This window comes from Lathyrus oleraceus, chromosome 4, assembly GCF_024323335.1.
Source record: "Lathyrus oleraceus cultivar Zhongwan6 chromosome 4, CAAS_Psat_ZW6_1.0, whole genome shotgun sequence".
Taxonomy (NCBI): Eukaryota; Viridiplantae; Streptophyta; class Magnoliopsida; order Fabales; family Fabaceae; genus Lathyrus; species Lathyrus oleraceus.
Genome location: NC_066582.1, coordinates 9,900,791 through 9,920,706, shown reverse-complemented (window position 1 = coordinate 9,920,706; position 19,916 = coordinate 9,900,791).

The following is a 19,916-nucleotide window of genomic DNA, read 5'->3' as shown; positions in this document are numbered from 1 at the left end:
GACGAGCCAGTGACAATTAGCATCGACCTCTTAGAGACAAAAATGATCTTCAACAAGACCAGAAACAATGTGAAGGCAAAACTATGGAGATTAACATAACCTCCCTGGTTAGGTAGCTCTGAGACATGACTATTGTTAATTATAAATTTACGTGTCGGGTTTTTGTTATCGTATCCACAGGGATTGTAAGATATCACCGCCGTTCGATGGTTGTATTAATCTTAGCTTAAGTAACAATAGGGTTTTGGTTGGTTGTCACGTTATCTTGCATAAAAAGGTAATAAATTGCGGTAAAAGTTTTGGTTTGAATAAATGAGAAATATTGCCAAAGTTAGGGTTCGATGATCACTTTGCATGTATTTGTTCGGTCAACAATCATATAAACTCCTTTAGATGATAAATCATTTCACAAAGTCCTCCCAATATGTTTCTCTCGAACACACATTGTGAGTTTTCCCATTTTGATCCATTGTTTCTCTCGAACACAATCTATCAAAATGACAACTTTTTGGTTCAACCTTATGGTGAACAAAATCATTCATTACTATCTCTAGCTAACAAACAAGATTGGATGAAAACCTAGGTCAAGAGTTGGTAAACATCTCTCGATCATAAACCAACACAAAGAGTTTTAAATAGAAACAAAGTTTTCATCATATATTCACCATTAAAGAGTTTACACATGAAGATCCTTACATTTACACACAAAGCTAATAATCACCTACATCTAACCTTGACAAATGGATGACTTAGCTACTCATTTTCATGGTAGCTTGGTCGGCAAGTTTCGGAAGAAGGTTGATCAACATCCAAGTCGAATAATCCAGATTGGATGGGAATCCACCTTCTTTTTGTAGAAGATGGTTACAAGATGAAGAGAAATGAAATCTAGGGCATAAAATCTCCCAAGAACAATGCTGTAAAATATCTCTAAGAAAGTACAAAAGTGGAAAAATTAGGTAAAACTAAGGTATGGCTCTCAAAAGTGGCACTTGCTACTTATAGAGTTGTACTGGGCTGTCATGCTCGCTAGGCGAGCAGAATGGCTCGCCTAGCGAGGGTCTAATTGAGGCACCAGAGGCCCCTGCGCCCAGAGAAACAGCCTACTCAGACTGTCATGTTCGCCTAGCGAACAGAACCTTCGCCTAGCGAAGGTCACGCTTCAACCCTCGCTCCAGCGAGGTTGAGAGGTTTGGCTACTGGAATGCTCGCTGGGAACTTGCTAGAGCCTCGCCAAGCGAGTGAGTGCTGGCTGCGCTTTTCACCAAAACTGAACGAACTCGCTAGCAGCTCGCCTAGCGAATTTATTGATTGTTTACTGGAGCTTTTCGCTAGCAGCTCGCCTAGCGAGCAGGCTGATGAATGCTTGTTTTCTTTGGTTCCTTTGCCAACTTTCTTGTGTCTTCATTTTCAATTATTTCATGCCTTCTTCCTGCACAATAACACATAAATCAAAGGTACCAAGATCGTTTATCAATGTAATGCATTTCATGTAAAACAAAGGTGGTTTTGACAATTTAGCAAGGAAATAGAGTGAAAGATGCCCACATATGATAGCTCAAATAAGCACTTTTGGGCATCTAACAACTCTCCCCAACTAGATTCTTGCTTGTCCTCAAGCAAAGTATGCCCCTTGAAGGACAAGAGGATTTGCCTTAAGAAAAAGGTTTCTCCGAAGTTGGATAAAACGGCTCAAACACAAGCGAATCAGCATATACAAGTTTCCAACGGTTCGAATAAAATAATACATAAGAACTAAAACTTAATAGCTTATGCGAAATATTTATCTATCTACAACAATATTATTCTGAATGAATCACCCTATCTCTCCTCTTCGAATAAGGAATGAAGAATTTACGCGTTTGCAACCGCGGGAATAATCTCACTCTCTAACAAACAATGAAGAAATCAAATAGATTCATACAATGTCTAACAATCATAAATGGTAATGTGGAAGCATAAAGATCAATAAGGGCTTTTCGGTTGAAGCTTGGTTAGGTTAACAAACAAGGGTCATTTCTAAGGCCATTGAAACGAAAGTGCCGATGCAAAAGAGACATTCACAGTATATTATTCACACATCTCGACTTTGTTTCATTTGTTTCTTATTTGAAACCTTCACAACTCATATTCCACAACTCAATTTTTATTTTTCACTATTTTTCTTCCAAGCAAGCATTCATTTTCATTCTTTTCTTTCACATCATATTTACAAAACAGATGTTTCTTTTCTATATTTTTATTTTCAATGCTTGCTCGGTTTTTTTTTTTCAAGAGTTGTGGTACTCACCGATTCTCCCCAACTTATTTCTTACTCACCCTAAGTGAATGCTCTTAACTTTTTACGGCAAAAGAATAATAATCAAGATTTTCCGGGTTGTAAAAAAAAAGATTTTTGAAATCTCGCTTTATTTCAAGCCGAGATTCAACTGTTTAAGCTCAAAGGGGTTAACAAATACTCTCTCTGCTCACAAGTAAGTTGTTTTTGGATGTAGTTGTGCTCGATAAAAAACAAGTGCCTTGATCATTTCTAATTGCTTCCACATATTCACAATAATAAAAGACAAAGCATGAATCAAATGAATCAACAAAAGTTATTAGAATCCAGCATTTAAGTGTACAATGGAGGTTTCCTCACAATTTGTGGTTTTAAGTTCTAGATGAAACATTCATTCAATTATGTTGCAAAAAGACAATATTCAATTTACCAAAAAGAGTAAAGTTCCTAATGCATTCTATCATTCTAGCCGAAGGTAACCATGTACCTTAGCCTCATTCACTTGTTTATTCTTATCATTGCCATCCAAGCTCGGATGCACCTTCATTGGGTACTTCTTTGAGGAGCAACCAATCTAGAAGGTTTGCCACTTAACCAACCAAATATTTATTAAACAAACAAAATTAAAAACATAAATAAATAACATTACTGAAAATTTAAATTGTTCATGGGGGACAAAACACCCCAAGAGTACAAAACCAAAGTCAAAATACATAACCCGAAAATACAAATAGAAATAAACATAAAAACTGAAAAATACAATAACTTAACCCTCTAAGGGCTCAGAATCCTCCTCGCTACCGGCTTCAGAACCGGTAGCCTCATCATCCTCAGCATCATCATCATCATCAGCAGCAACACCTGAAGACGCACCAGCGCCCACCCCCTCACCATACACAAGCCTGTCCACAGGCCAGTTGGCGTTAAGCAGAAACTGCTCACGCGTCATCAAGGCATGAGCACCACTCCCCTGCAGCTGTAACCGCTGCATAGAGTCGTGCATATCTAACATGGCTCTCTGGGATGCCGCCATCCATTCAAAACTGTAATCGCACACAGCTCTCAGGTAGGGATCAAGTCCAGGAGTAGAAGTACCAGGACCATCAGAAGCCCGGGTACTCTCTGTAGCTGCACTGCCTCTGGCATTCTTCGCTCTACAATATTTGGCCACGTACCGGTCATCGATAGGTGGCGGGATCCTTACCTGACCCCGAGACGGAAGTCTCACCCTTGCCTGAATGCACAAACTCATGATCAAGCACGGGAAAGCTAAGGGACAATTCACACGAGCCCCCGACTTTAGCCCGCTCTCGATCACGGACTTAAGCTCATTAGCGATGATCCTCGCCACATCGATCTGGACGTTGGTGAGGATAGAATGGACCAAATGTGCCACTGAGATCGGCACTGTAGAGGTGTGGGACTTTGGCTGGATGTTTGTTAAAACCAAAAGCAGTATCAGTTGAGCTATGGGAGTCATGTCCTCCCTGTGATACCTCATTGGAACCCCAGATGGGTTCAGCTCAACAGATTTCCCTGGTAATAGCAGGGCGGCAGAAATGGCTTCAACATCTCGGTGAAGCCGTAAATCTGTATGGTATGTGTCCCTCTCTTCAGCTCCCAGTTGGAGCGGTTCCCCAAGGACTCGGTTGATGACATCCCGATCAAATGCAATTGGACGCCCGGCCACTTTAGATACCCAAGTAAAGGGCTCGTCGTCATCAGGCAGTGTGTTTGCATAAAATTCACGCACTGTTGCTATGTCATAATGCTCCAGGGGATTAATCAACCGATCCCATTTCTTTGTGTCAATCAACCCGGCAAAAGTTCTGTTCGTTCCCTGAGGGTTGATGAGGAATCGCTTCTCCGGAAGAATTTTCCGTTTCTCCAGAGAAATGTACCTGGCGGCCTGCTTCGGGCCGACAAATTTGTCGTTATCAAATTGGATAGGTACAGTCCGGGAAGTAGTCGCTCCCTTTCTTTTCTTTGACGCTCCAGACCTTGATTCCATCTGCAAAATATAAAAGGAAACAAGACATACCAAACAGATTAGCCAGCAAAACCAAAATGTAAAGAACTGTCATGCTCGCTGCTGCTTCGCCTAGCGAAGTGGCAGCGAACGCTCGCCCCTGGTTCGCCTAGCGAGTGCTAGCGAACCTTACGGGTTTTGGGGGTTTTCAGCATGTTCAAAGAATATTTCCCAAAACCCATACTCTAATGGTTCCAACATCAGAACCTAATGATTTATCAATTAAATAACCGTTCTATGCTATTGGGGATTACATATTTACATTCAAAACCTAAAATCCCCAATTCCAAAACCTAAAATCCCAATTTGCAAAACCGAAAATCCCACATTTAAACCCAAGGTCTCCCATACCACAACTTATCCTAATTGACATTTAAATTGGAAATATAAAGTTCAAACAAAAAGAAAATGTAGTAGGGCAAACCTTAGTTACAGTGATTTGATTGAAATGAAGTGAGCAGGGTTTGCAATGGACCGAATAGAGATGGAGTGTTAGTGAGAGTGATGCAAATGAGAGAGTGTGGAGAGCTCTGTAAAAATTTTCTCAGCAGGGTTGCAAGTCAGAAAAAATTTGTGTTTGGGGGCAAAATGGGTGCCCTGCTGAGATTTAAATAAGTGCTGTCATGCAGCGCTCGCTTCTGCTTCGCCTAGCGAGCAGCTAGCGAATCAGCTCGCTGCTGCCTCGCCTAGCGAGCAGCAAGCGAGCATGACAGCAATAGCCTTTTCAAAGGCAGCATTTCCGGTTCATGCAACAAGGTTTTAGCAATAGGAAACCCAACACAACACAACACAAAAAACAGTAAATACTTACAATGTTGGGGTCCCTCCCAACTAGCGCTTGTTTAACGTCGGCTAAGCTCGACGGTGTGATGCTCACAGAGGAGCATCAAGCGGTATAGCACAGCTCTCGCGATCCACATGACCGCCGAGATAAACTTTCAATCGTTGGTCATTCACGGTCCAACTATCTTTCTTGTCTATGTCTTCAATGACAATAGCCCCGTACTCCTTCACCTCTTTCACCCGAAATGGCCCGGACCATTTTGATTTCAACTTCCCGGGAAACAATTTCAACCTGGAGTTGAACAATAGGACCAATTGTCCAGGCACAAATTCTTTGTTACGGAGCTTCTTGTCGTGATACGTTTTTGCCTTTTCCTTGTACAACCAACTTGAGTGGTATGCGGCATTGCGCATCTCTTCCAACTCAAGTAGTTGCACCTTCCTTTTGTCACCGGCCAACTCATTTTCGAAATTTAAAAATTTTAGGGCCCACAAGGCTTTGTGCTCCAATTCAACCGGCAAGTGGCAAGTTTTACCAAATACCAATTGAAAGGGAGTTAGGCCAATTGGAGCTTTAAAGGCCGTACGGTAGGCCCATAATGCTTCGTCCAATTTTTGGGACCACTCATTTTTTGAATTAGACACGGTTTTTTCGAGGATTCTCTTAATCTCACGATTAGAGACCTCAGCTTGCCCGTTAGCCTGTGGGTGATACGGAGTTGTCACCCTATGCGATACACCGTAATATTTTAAAATAGTTTCCAAAGGTGCATTACAAAAGTGTGTCCCTCCGTCACTTATCAACACTCGGGGGGTTCCGAAACGGGAAAATATGTTTTTCTTCAAAAAATTTATCACCGTTTTCGCATCCGCCCGAGGTGATGCAATCACCTCAACCCACTTAGAGACATAATCGACTGTGACAAGCATGTACTCGTTCCCATAAGAGGGTGGGAATGGTCCTACGAAATCTATGCCCCAACAATCGAATACTTCGACTTCTTGGATATTTTGGAGAGGCATCTCGTCTCTCTTACCTATTGTCATACGGTGAACTGGACTTTATTGGATTTGTAATCGCAATGTCGCGGTTAGCAAGAGTCGCCACCGACTTTTCTTTTATCCCATAAGGAAAGGTGGAAAAGAACAGGAAAGACCTTAATTTTAAATTCTTAGGTTCGGGAGGTACTTTATACAAAGGGAAGGGGTAAGCACCCTTTGTATCCATGGTTATCCATGGGCTCTTAATTGCTCAATCATTTATGTTTTTTTTCTAGTTTGAAAAAGGTGGTTGAGAAATGTGTGAAAAATGTTTTGAAAATGAGAATTTAACTTTGTAATGATTCTTGCATGAATGTATACAAAGTGATTATCTCGTTTGGTTGTTTGAAAGTAGTTCAGAAAAATATAACTCGGCAATGATCCTAGTGCGGATGTATGCTAAGTGGTGATTTTCCAAAAAAGATGTTTGAAAGGTGTGAGGTGTGAAAAGCATTTTTTGTTATGAATGAGCAATTAAGGTTATACCTGTCCGAGGTCTTTCCGGGCATTTCCTATCCTTATGAGGGTAAAACTGTCCTTACTATTGAGAAGTAAGTAGTTTATCCTTGGGATGTAGAAGGGTCATCGTAGGGTCATCGGCTGGTCATTGAAGGCAACAGTTGTGAGGATACCTTAGCATTCGAAGGGACTATCATCATTTAACCGTAGGCTACACCGAAGGGTCATCGAGGGACAAAATCGTATTTTCGAAGGCAACGTCCGAGGGACTATGATGATTTTACCGAAGGGTCTTTGCTAAGGATATCCCCATATTCGCGGGACATGACCGCAATATCATAATCGGGGGGTAATAAAGAGAGGTCCGACATCATTTATTTAAGGTCTATGTTTTAAGTTCATTAGGTAATTATGACAATACCGCATTAAATCGATACATTAAGATCAATACATTAAGGATCACTACATTAAAACTAATTAGGCAATCAATATGAATCTTCACATTAAAGTGAAACACTTTAGAATCCATCTCCATGAAGGCTTCCCATGCATAAAGCGGAGTACCTAGCCGGCTATTTCTTCGGAAGTATGCTAGCCTTTACACCATGAACACACGGATTAAAGCATCGAGGTAACATACAATTGGAAATTGCATCATAAAATAAATATAACAGCCAGGAATTTAAGCCAAATAACGCAGAATCATCATTAGGTAAACATGAAGTGGGCAGCAAAGAGGCAAAGCAGCCCCTGTCCCGTTCGCCTCTGCTTCGCCTAGCGAAGGCTCAGCGAAGGCTCGCTGCGGGCTCGCCTAGCGATGAGCTAGCGAGCTGCCACGGGTTTGAAATTTGAGAACATTATGACCTCAACCTGCAGCATGGCTTATGGCATCCAACACATAATTATATGGTTCAGCTTCACAATATTCAAACACACTTAAATCCACATGCAAAACTTCAAAATGTTTATGAATTCAATTATAATATCATCCACAAATTAAGAACATGAAGCGGTACCATATGCCAAATGAGAATACAAAGTGATATCATATGCAAATTAATAAACTGAAGTGGTACCACATGCAAAATGAGAACACAAAGTGATGATCACATGCCGATTAAGAATCCTAAAGCGATATCATATGCCAATTAAGAAACTAAAGCGATAATAGTGATGCAAACCTGTTTGCAAATCGAGTTGCAACCTTGAATTGGCGAGCCGGATTGAGTTGGGCAGCGGTAGCTTCGGAGCGGATGAGCGGCTTTCATGGTTTCCGCCTTCTGAATTCTTTGGATCAGCAGGGTTTCGGTGCTAGGGTTTCCTCTGGGTCTCTGTGTGAGTGTCTCCGGGTGAGTGAGTCCGTCTCTGTGTGTTCTTTTTCGTGGCAGAGGAGCAGGTATTTATAGTAGTGGTAGTGGTGACCTAATGGGCTTAAAATGAGGTCCAAAACCTCAAATTCTCGCAAGCTTCGCTAGGCGAAGGAATTGCTCGCCTAGCGAGCAAACTAGGTCTGGGCTTTTTCCTGGATCCAACGCTTCGCTGGGCGAGTGGCATGATGAAATGTTCGCTAGGCGAAGGAGCTGCTCGCCTAGCGAGCCAGCTGTTTTGGGCCGCCTGTGGATTGGGCCTGTTGTGAGTGGGCTTTTGTCCATTTGATATCAGTGCCTTGCAGAACAAGTCAGAGAGTCTTGGAAAATGCTTGGTAATGCCAACGGGCAAATTTTGGGGTATGACAGCTGCCCCTGTTCAATATTCTCGAACCGAGAGAGTAGAATGGCATGTGTTGTTCGTGGTCTGGAGGTGAAAGATTATTGAACACTAGAATGCCCTGAAAATTTGCGCTTGTCCATCAGTCTTGACGGAGATGGGCTTAAAGATGCCATCCAAGAAACTTGCTGAGGAGATTTCCAGATTGTGTCGTACATTAGACGATATCTAGAGACATGGGTGTCACACCGGGTCATACATCAGACCGTATAGTGAGTCATCCATTATGTCGTCGACTTCGCTGGGAGTCAGAGTATGCTATATACTGCTGGGGATATGGGATCAGCCTGGATCGTATGTTAGACCGTGTCTGAATACCAGAGTGAGTTGTTCATTAGGCGGATGACTTTGCTGGGGATGAAAGATCAGAATGGATCGTACGCTAGATCGCATCTGGGTTGCAGAATGGGCCGTCCGTTAGGCTGAATCTGCTGAAAAGGGAGTAGTCGTATACCAGACCACCATTCAGAAATGTACCTGTCCGAAGGTAGCATCTGAGTAAGGGAGTAGCCATATACTAGACTACCATTCAGGAATGTACCTGTCCGAAGGTAGCACCTGAGAAAGGGAGTAGCCATATACTAGACTACCATTCAGGAATGTACCTGTCCGAAGGTAGCACCTGAGCAAGGGAGTAGCCGTATACTAGACTACCATTCAGGAATGTACCTGTCCGAAGGTAGCACCTGAGAAAGGGAGTAGCCATATACTAGACTACCATTCAGGAATGTACCTGTCCGAAGGTAGCACCTGAGTAAGGGAGTAGCCGTATACTAGACTACCATTCAGGAATGTACCTGTCCGAAGGTAGCACCTGAGTAAGGGAGTAGTCGTATACTAGACTACCATTCAGGAATGTACCTGTCCGAAGGTAGCACCTGAGTAAGGGAGTATCCAAATGGGTCGTACGTTAGACCGTATTGGAGTTGTTGAGAGTCAGAATGGATCGTACGTTAGACCGTATCTGAGTTGGAAGAGTCATATGTTGGGCTGAATCAGAATGAATCGTACGTTAGGCTGTATCTGATAATATTTGTTGTATTTGCAGCGAATATCTGAGGTGGGCTTAGAGATGCCATCATTGGGAGAATGTCAGAATGAATGTTGACATGGAATATATTTGAAAGCCGTATTTGTAATGGCCGTCTGAATGGATCGTTATTTTGACTGTACCAGGAAGATAATTAACCTGAAAAATGAAGTTAGTTCCATGCAATGTCATGATGCATGAGATGTTTTATGCCTGCGAACCTGGTATGCATGTGTATGCATGTATATATTATGAAATGATGTAAAGTGTATGATGCGGAATGAAGTAAATGTGAGCGTTGTATGCAGGTATGAAATGATGTAATGAATGCATTAGGCGTCTGGAATGTTCGCCCAGGGGACTCTACTGGGGGAATAAGTCTCAGTCTTCTGGTCGGAGATACTTTTATTGATGACCCTTCCTTAGCTGGGGGATTTGACTTCTGCCTGATGGTAGGAACATTCGACAGAGCCTGGCTGGGGATAGAAGAGATGACCTGTCTGTCTGGTGGTGCCGACCTCTTCTGGGGTAATAACTGGCGTTGCCGGGGAATCGGATTAGCAACGGACTCCTTGGGGAAGCGCGATTAGACCTTCTCCTCGATCCTGAAGTCGAGTAGTAATTGCTATTGCTATTTTAGGCATGCATTTTTGTAAACATTGGTCATATTCAAGTGCATAAGTCAACTCAAGTTAAATCAATGGACGTTTACGCAAACAAAACAGAGAAAGTAAGACAAAAGCATCTTTTTGGAAATGAAATTGTATTGACTTTGAAAGAGGGCCTATAAATAGGCAATTTGAGTACAAGGAGACGGAAATCCTAGTAAGAGGAAATTGTCAAACTAAGAGAAAGCTATGCAGAAAAAGTCCTATCGATTCTAATTCCACCACTGTCATTATGTCTTCAAGCATCTCATCTCCTGCTGTCGGATAGAAGTGATTGGATTGTTCAGTCCTTTGAACTTGGTTGAAGCTGACAGAGAACGGGACATAGTCATACGCTTTAATCCCTAACTTTTGCCTGGACCGCCTTTTCAGGTTTTCAGTCCACCAGGATGCCCCTTTTTGCCCAAGCCGCCTTTTCAGGTTTTCGACTTGCCGGGTGTACATTTGTATATGTTTATCCTTAATTTTTGCCCGAACCCTTTTGGTTCTCCGGGATGCCCTTACTTTTGCCTAGGTACGTCGACCTAGCGGGTCTCTTTCATGCGTAGTATTTTTTAACTATGTCCGCGTTCACAGGGTGCGGGAAGTCTTCACCATCCATTGTAGCGAGTATCATGGCTCCACCGGAGAATACTTTCTTAACCACAAATGGCCCTTCGTATGTGGGAGTCCACTTGCCCCTGGGATCACCTTGTGGTAGGATGATACGCTTGATCACCAAGTCGCCAACTTGATACACCTGTCTCTTGACTCTTTTGTTAAATGCCTGGGTCATGCGTTTCTGATATATCTGCCCGTGACAAACAGCCGCAAGTCTCTTCTCATCAATCAAATTTATCTGATCGAGTCGAGTCTGAATCCATTCATCTTCATCTAAGCCCGCCTCTTTCATGATTCTTAGAGAGGGAATCTGGACTTCCACTGGTAAAACAGCTTCCGCTCCGTAGACTAAAGAGAAAGGAGTTGCCCCTGTCGAAGTGCGTACTGAGGTGTGATAACCATGGAGAGCAAATGGTAACATCTCATGCCAGTCTTTGTACGTCACTGTCATCTTTTGTATGATCTTCTTGATGTTCTTATTAGCAGCCTCTACGGCGCCATTCATCTTTGGCCGGTACGGAGAGGAGTTATGATGTTTAATTTTGAACTGCGTGCAGAGTTCAGTCACCATCTTGTTATTCAAATTAGTACCATTGTCAGTGATAATTCTTTCAGGGATGCCATACCGACAAATAAGACTATTCTTGATGAACCGTGCCACCACATTCTTGGTGACAGAAGCGAAGGAGGCTGCCTCTACCCACTTCGTGAAGTAATCAATAGCGACGAGAATGAAGCGATGTCCATTAGAAGCCGTAGGTTTAATCTCTCCGATCATATCGATGCCCCACATTGCAAAGGGCCAAGGAGCTGTCAACACGTTCAATGGAGCAGGAGGCACATGTACTTTATCCGCATAGATCTGACACTTGTGGCAGGTTCTGGAGTGACGGTGGCAATCAGCTTCCATGGTAGACCAATAATACCCTGATCTCAGAATCTTCTTGGCCATTGTATGTCCATTAGAATGAGTCCCAAAAATACCGTCATGCATGTCTCCCATAATTCTTTCTGCTTCCTTTCCATCCACACAGCGAAGCAGAGTCGAATCATGATTACGTTTGTATAACACTCCATTACTCAGAAAGAATTTAGCGGAGAACTTCCTCAGGAATTTTCTGTCCTTGATGGATGCCCCTTCAGGGTATTCCTGAGCTTCTAAATATCTTCTTACGTCGTGGAACCAAGGTTTCTCCTGTACCTTCTCAGTGTTAAGTCCATAACAGTATGCTGGTTCATCTAACCGTCCAATGGTAATCATGGGAGCTTCACTGCCCCATCTGACTCTGAACATAGATGACATGGTAGCTAATGCGTCTGCCAACTGGTTCTCCTCTCGTGGAATATGTTCAAATGTTATCTCTTCAAAGTATGGGATTAATGTCATCACCCGCTCTCGATAAGGGATGAGATTCGGATGTTTGGTGTCCCATTCCCCTTTAATCTGACTAATTACCAAGGCTGAATCTCCGTACACATTCAAAAACTTGATTCGCCGATCTATAGCAGCTTTGAGTCCAAAAATACATGCTTCATACTCAGCCATATTATTGGTACAATGAAAACATAGTCTAGCAGTGAGCGGTGTATGGTAACCTCCGGGAGAAATAAGTACAACCCCAACACCATGGCCCAACGCATTAGAAGACCCATCAAAGACCATAGTCCATCGGGACCCCCATTCGGGTCCTTCATCCGGTCTAGGTTCTTCGCAATCAGTGACAAGCATGACATCCTCATCCGGAAACTCAAAATTCATAGATTGATAATCGTCCACCGCTTGATGAGCCAAATGATCAGCGAGCACGCTTCCTTTGATTGCTTTCTGGGTAGTATACTGGATATCGTACTCTGTTAAGATCATCTGCCATCTCGCTATTCTTCCGGAGAGGGCAGGCTTTTCGAACATGTATTTGATGGGATCCATCCTAGAAATCAACAAAGTGGTATGATTCAACATATACTGTCTTAGTCGGCGAGCAGCCCAGGCCAAAGCACAGCAAGTTCTCTCGAGCAGTGAGTATCTTGTTTCACAGTCGGTGAACTTTTTGCTCAGGTAGTATATGGCATGCTCTTTTCGACCAGACTCGTCATGTTGCCCCAATACGCACCCCATTGAATTCTCTAACACGGTCAAATACATGATTAGAGGTCTTCCTTCAACTGGTGGTATCAGAATCGGAGGTTCCTGGAGGTAGTTCTTGATTTTGTCAAAAGCTTCTTGGCATTCGTCATTCCATATCATCTCTTGATTTTTCCTCAGTAATTTGAAGATGGGTTTGCAGGTAGCGGTCAAGTGGGAGATAAATCGAGCAATGTAGTTCAAGCGTCCCAAGAAACCTCTGACCTCTTTCTCTGTACGGGGAACTGGCATTTCTTGAATAGCTCTCACTTTAGCTGGGTCAACCTCAATTCCTTTACCACTGACAATAAAGCCCAAGAGTTTACCGGATCTCACTCCAAAAGTGCATTTGTTTGGATTCAATCTCAACTTGTACTTCTTCAACCTCTCGAACAGTTTGTATAAATGATCGAGATGTTCTTCTTCAGTATGAGATCTAGCTATCATGTCATCCACATATACTTCTATCTCATGATGAATCATATCATGGAACAAAACCACCATAGCACGCTGGTACGTTGCCCCAGCGTTCTTTAGACTGAATGGCATTACTTTGTAACAGAAAGTGCCCCATTGCGTCACAAACGTAGTTTTCTCCATATCCTCAGGTGCCATCTTAATCTGATTATAACCCGAGAATCCATCCATGAATGAGAATACTTTGTGTTGAGCGGTGTTATCTACTAGAACATCAATGTGCGGGAGCGGAAAGTCATCTTTGGGACTCGCTTTATTCAAATCTCTGTAATCTACGCACATTCGCACCTTACCATCCTTCTTTGGCACTGGCACCACATTAGCAACCCATTGAGGATAAGAAGTAACGGCTAGGAAACCGACATTGAATTGTTTCATAACCTCGGCTTTGATTTTCTCAGACATTTCAGGACGCATGCGGCGAACCTTTTGCTTGACAGGACGGCAGTCTTCCTTCGTAGGCAGCCGGTGCACCACTATATCAGTATCCAACCCGGGCATGTCTTCATAAGACCAGGCGAAAACCTCTACATAGTCGTGCAACATCTGAATCAATCTTTCTTTTACACTATTTTCCAAATCTGTTCCTATTTTGACTTCTTTTCTGTCTACCTCAGTACCCAGATTTACAATTTCGAGGGACTCTTCATGCGGCTGTATAGTCCTTTCCTCTTGCAGTAATAGTCTGGCAAGCTCTCCAGGGACTTCACAATCTTCCTCACTTCCATCTTCGGCTTGGTAGATTGGATTTTCAAAGTCATAATGAACAGTAGCGGAATTATTATCAATAGGATCCAGAGTGGATACGGATCTGCAATCTGTTACGTGAGTGTGTGTAAGAAAGCATAGCTTGTTTGAAAAACGACAAGAAAAATAAAGAGCGCAATATTTGAAAACGTCCATTGATTTATTGAATGTGAATATGCTTATGAAATGACAAAACCCTTAACAAATTAGCTATTGTGCCCCGGGCATAGACACAATGCTTTAAGAAGTTCGATTGAAAAATTAAAGATTTGCAATACTAAATGGACAATAACAATTACTCCTGACTAAAGGAGATCGGGATAGTATCTTCAGCCTTCCAATTATTGAGTCCGTCGCCAGTTGTTGGGTAGATCCAACTATCCAGGTCGCAATCACTGTCTGCATCTTCTACAGCATTGATTTGATCTTTGACCGTCTTCTCAGAGTTGAATCCCAGACCAGCTTTGTCAGACTTGTACGGTACGTTGATCAGTTGACCCCATCCAGTACAGCCACCATCTTCAACCACAGCTTGAGCGTCTTTCAGAGAAATCATAGCAGGAGGAGCACGAGTAACCTTGGGCACACAGGGAGTTGGCTTAAGGACAGGATCGGGCGGAGAAACCACTTCAAATGACTGAGTTGGAGTCTCGAAGAATTCACCATCCATTTCGACGTATCTGAAGGTATGCACACTACTGACAATGTATTCTTCTTCCCCACACACAGTGACGATCTTACCCTCCATTGGATACCTCAGCTTTTGATGGAGAGACGAAGCTACAACACCTGCCTCATGAATCCAAGGTCGCCCCAGTAAGCAGGAGTAGGCAGGACGAATGTTCATTACATAAAAGGTAGTGTTGAAAACTTGAGGTCCTATCTTGATAGGGAGAACAACTTCACCGTGGACAACACTCTTCGCACCATCGTAAGCCCGCACCACAATGTCACTAGGCTTCAGTTCAACGCTCTTGAAGTCAAGTTTATCGAGCACGGCTTTCGGTAACACATTCAAAGAAGAGCCATTATCGATCAACACATGAGACAGGGTGATTCCTTTACACTCAATAGAGATATGCAGGGCCTTATTATGGTTCTTTCCCGCTGGTGTCAGGTCAGCATTGGAAAAACCTAGGCCACCGTCGACAGTCAGATTAGCAACATAGTTTTCGAACTGATCGACGGAGGTCTCCTGAGGTACATGGGCAGTCTTCAGGAACTTTATCAAGGCATTCACATGAGATTCAGAAGACAACAACAAGGACAACATCGAGATTTTGGAAGGAGTGCGCCCCAACTGCTCTACCACATCGAAATCACTCTTGCGGATGATTTTCAACACTTCTTCCATTTCTCGTTTGGCAGCGTCTTCAGTAGTAGCTTCGATCGGTATCTCTGACTGAGAAGGGTTGACTGGTTCCTTTCCTCGAGTTTCAAGGACCGGAGGTGAGATTTCTGGAGAGAAGATCCTTCCACTTCGAGTAACTTTACTAGTCCCAACAATGTCATTAGGATTAGCAGAATCACCAACTTGCTTTACGCCATGGATGTAAACCTCACCTCCATAATTCCACGGAATGGCCTTGCTTGAGGAGTACGGTATTGGGCCAGGTGCAGTAATGATCAGGGGAGCTACTCTGGGCTCAGCAATGATCTTCACAGGTACTCTGGGAGCAGTAATCTTTACTGGACCTTTGGACTTTGCAATCACAGATATTTCTTCAATAGGGTTTTCCGCTTTAGAAACCCTTTCAAAGAGAATTGTACGGTCGTCCATCAGCCGTTGAATACCATTTTTCAATTTCAAGCAGTCCTCGGGCCAAAGTATACAGAGATTGCAATCTTCAGTACAACCTGGAAATAAACCAGCTTGCAATAAATTCCTCTTTATGATCGGGAGAGGAGATGTTAAGTCCGCTACAGTAGTGATGAGAGAATCGTCATCGAGAGCATTAACAGCCTTGTCATGATTAGGCATAGGTGCATTGATGACATTAGGAGTCTCCGGAGGCTCGAACTCAATTTCCCCAGCATCGATCATGTCCTGAATCTTATTCTTCAACAGCCAACAATCGTTTGTATCATGCCCGGGGCTATCGGAGTGATATGCACACCTGGCATTGGGATTATAACGAGGCGAAGCAGTGTTGACATTTGCAGGAGGACCTCTGAGAGTGATTAGGTTTACCTTTAGCATACTTTGCAGTGCTTGTGCTAAAGTCATATTGAGCTTGGTAAACTGCCTTCTTGGTCTGTCTTGTCTTTGCTGGAAGTTTTGAGCTGGCGGGGCTGCGATCGTCACTGCTCCAATGGCATGGTCACCATTTTTCTTATTATGATTCTTTTGACCATACACAGCATTCGATTCATTCTTCCCATGGTAGGACTTTTTACTGCTTGTTGAAGTAGCTGCCTGTATCTTCCCACTTCGAAGGCCGCTCTCCACCCGTTCACCTGTCAATATAAGTTCAGTGAAACCTGATGAAGAACTCCCCAATAGGTGGCTGTAGAATGGGCCAGTCAGGGTACCCATGAACAGGTCTACTAATTCTCGGTCAGTCATAGGGGGTTTGACCCTGCCGGCCAAATCTCTCCATTTCTGAGCATACTCTTTGAAGCTTTCTTTAGATCCCATAGTCATATTCTGCAACTGTAGCCGAGTAGGCGCTAATTCAGAATTATATTGGTACTGTTTATAGAAAGTCGTTGCTAGATCAGTCCAGGTGCGGATATCAGAACTCTCGAGCTGATAATACCATTCCAATTGAGTGCCAGACAGACTTTCTTGGAAGAAATGGATCCATAGTTTTTTATCAGTGGTATGCGGCTGGATCTTTCTCACATAAGCCCTTAGATGCATCTGAGGACAAGATGCACCATCGTACTTAGTGAAAGTGGGGATTTTGAATTTGCGGGGAATGGTCACATCGGAGACCAGACCCAAACTTTCGAAATCCAGACCAGGTGTCTTCTGACCCTCCATGGCTAGCATGCGTTCTTCCAGCAATTTGTACTTATCATCCCTTGGAGAGTACTGTTCATTCTCATACTCTTCATCATCATCCTCAGGGTTAGAGAAATCAGCATTCTCCTCCTCTGAATCATTTTCCGCCCCCTCTTCTGGGCCATTCGGGATTCCAAATTTGATTCCCGTAGCCTGTCCTTTACGCCTTCTGCCCGGGTTAATAAAGCTCACAGCTTTCTTGTCCTTCTTCTTTTCAGCCAAAAGGGCCTTCAGTTCCTCCTGCCCCTTGGATAAGCTTAACATCATCTCCTTGAACTGAGCATTTTGAGTCTGGAGATCTTTGACAGTCTGTTCGAGATCCATTTTTCTGTTTAAGAGGCAGACCGTGAGAATATGGTCCTTTAGAACACCTGTTATGCAATGTTATGTTATGCGATGCAATGCATGAAATGTTTTCAAGGACTTTTGGAATTTAACTTTGCATAAATCCCCAACAAGAGAGAAATGTTTATTGCTACTTTTTTTTTATCAATGTTTATTACAAAAGGAATAATAGTAAAAATACAATGAAAGCTCAAATCTCCCAGGGGCGACTTCTTTTCGGGCGAAGATATGCATTGAGTCTTCGTTCCTCATTAAGCTGACTGGTGAGCTCTAACACTTTCTTCCTTTCTGCATTGAACTGAGCTTCGAAAGTATCTCTCTCTTCTCTCAACTGGGTCCAGGATCTTTTCAATTCCTCAACATCAGTAGGCATATCTGGGTAAGGAATGATCTGGAAAGTATCTCCTTCGGCCTCTGATTCAACAATCAATGGTCCGACTGCAAGATATGGCATGACAAGTTCACGAGCTCTGGCGCGTACCCATCTGAGATAAGGCTCCATAGGAATAGAATTTTTCTTTCCTAAATTGCTTCTTTTCACCATGCTCCAGGCTCGTACAAACCTTTGACGGAGACCTTGAAAGTCATTGTCATAGTCAAACACTGTACCTTGAATAATCATTTCATGTGGACTATCCCTTCGAGCATACCCAAACTGACGTAGGGCCAGGGCAGGATTATAAGTAATACCTCCCCTTATCCCCAGGAGTGGTACATTAGGGAATTCTCCACATCGGTCGATGAGGGTGACATTTTCTCTGAGATTGGAACACCAACGGATGTCTGAATGGGAGAGTGCCATTATCCTTTGAGACCACTTCAGATTTTGATCATTCTTCAGGACTGATTGAGGAAGGTGCGAAATAAACCACCTAGACAACAAAGTTACGCAGCACATGAGAGTCCCTTGCCTTTTCATAGTACGAGTGTGAAGGGAATGTAAGACATCTCCGAGCAAGGTAGGCACAGGGTTATGAGTGAGGAATATCTTAATAGCATTCACATCTATGAATTGGTCCGGATTAGGGAATAGCACCAAACCATAGATTAGCAATGCTAGAACATCTTCAAAAGCACGGACATTCATAACTTTTAGGGATTCTCGGGCCTTACTTATCAGAAATTTGGCAAGTAAACCTTTCGTTCCACTCCTTGTTACCCAATTGGTCTCAATGTCAGACTTTGTCATGTGTAGAGCTGCGGCAACTTCTTCCGACTTCGGAATCTTTTCCAGACCACTGAAAGGTATTTGATCCAGGATAGGTATCCCAAGCAGCTGGGAGAATTCTTCTAATGTGGGTACCAACTGATAATCTGGGAAAGTGAAGCAATGATGCTTAGGATCGAAGAACTGGAATAGGACTCTCATCATATCTTCTTTGAAACCAGTGGTAACTAAGTTGAGAAGATGACCATGTTTCTTGTTGAACTGAGCATGATCGGGGAGTTCTGACACCAAATCCTTGAGTTGAGGAGAGATCGTTACAAGATTGATCCGGATAGTCTTCCTGGAAGCCATAACCTGTTCAACAGAGCAAAGCTAAATTCCTAAGTCCTTGAAATGGTTAGTATGATGATGCTATGATGTTATGATGTCATGATGTCATGATGTTATGATGTTATGCAAGCACAGACATGTCACACAACAATCATTCCTAGGTTTTAGGGCTTGCATGAGTTCCATAGGTAAGTACCCTCCCCACTGAAGTTTGGTTGGTTCAACCTGTCCTAGAATAGTAACCGGGTTCTAGAAGGATCTCAGATCATCGACCTTTCTTTAGGTCCACTTCAGTGCAACACCAAGTGGTTGACCGAAGCTTCCCTAAAGTCCAATCTCAAAGAGTGTAGTATCGAGTATCAACCAACTTCAGTCGGAACCGAAGCCAGTTATCTCACTACTTTCTAATGGCTAGGATGAGTCAACTAGGGTTCTAAAGGTCTGGTTAATGCTTTAATGACACCACGCGGAAGCCAAATTTTTCCTCAAGTAACATGAGGAACATCAGGACAACCAAAGTGTCACATTAACCGTAGCCATCATTTTGACCATTCCAGTATACGCCGGATAGTCGCGATGATCTATTGCTACTTACCTAAGGTACACTAGATCCGGGTGTAGGATCTTTCACTCAGACAATCCCTTAAAACGAAAGAACAAATTAAAACATAAATGATTTTTAAGGTGGACCTCTCTTTATTGTCCCCAGCAGAGTCGCCAGCTCTGTCATACGGTGAACTGGACTTTATTGGATTTGTAATCGCAATGTCGCGGTTAGCAAGAGTCGCCACCGACTTTTCTTTTATCCCATAAGGAAAGGTGGAAAAGAACAGGAAAGACCTTAATTTTAAATTCTTAGGTTCGGGAGGTACTTTATACAAAGGGAAGGGGTAAGCACCCTTTGTATCCATGGTTATCCATGGGCTCTTAATTGCTCAATCATTTATGTTTTTTTTCTAGTTTGAAAAAGGTGGTTGAGAAATGTGTGAAAAATGTTTTGAAAATGAGAATTTAACTTTGTAATGATTCTTGCATGAATGTATACAAAGTGATTATCTCGTTTGG